General features: G+C 36.5%; 1 non-coding gene across 1 annotated transcript; it reads left to right on the top strand.

Annotated features, from left to right (window-relative positions):
* The first annotated feature begins 333 nt into the window (after positions 1–333).
* On the top strand, positions 334–408 carry TRNAV-UAC. The gene has a single exon. It is a non-coding gene; the product is annotated as a tRNA-Val (tRNA).
* The last annotated feature ends 263 nt before the right edge of the window (positions 409–671 follow it).

Here is a 671-nt window from a genome sequence, read left to right on the forward strand (position 1 = left end):
TTTATTTGTGTGCCTGGACTACTGGACATGATCAAGGAATAATTGCTAAATTTTACTTGTTCAGTGTTATCAAAGACTAATTATTTTGTTTTGTTTTTCAAAAATTTAAAACATGGTTCATCTGCAAGTATAGAATGAACATGAATCAAAGATTTCAACTCCATTATGAGGGGACCAGGACTATGGAAAACCAGTTCCAAAGAGGAATAGAAAATCAGAGGTTATTACAGGCATTTGAAAAAGATGGACTAAAATGTCCAGGTTAGATTAAAAAGCTAGTCAACATCTCACGGGCCAACCAGACAGTCACCTTAAGGTTCCATGTAGTGTGGTGGTTCCAAGTAGTGTAGTGGTTATCACATCTGCTTTACACGCAGAAGGTCCTGGCTTCCATTCCCAGTGGAACCACAAGACTGCTTATATTTCTGTTCAAACGGTCACCTTAGGAGTTATTTTTTTCTACCAAACAGAACACTCTTACATCTTCTACTGGATGAAAATCAACATCTTCTCCACTAAATGGTGACTCAAATGAGAGGAAAGATCACGTCTTTTATTTTACACAAATTAATTAATTTTACAAAGAAACTTTTCACCTTATCTATACATGGGAACCAGGATTACTTTCCATAAATCCAAGGTAACACCCCAAAGTTGGCACAATAGGACAG

This window comes from Balaenoptera musculus, chromosome 15, assembly GCF_009873245.2.
Source record: "Balaenoptera musculus isolate JJ_BM4_2016_0621 chromosome 15, mBalMus1.pri.v3, whole genome shotgun sequence".
Taxonomy (NCBI): Eukaryota; Metazoa; Chordata; class Mammalia; order Artiodactyla; family Balaenopteridae; genus Balaenoptera; species Balaenoptera musculus.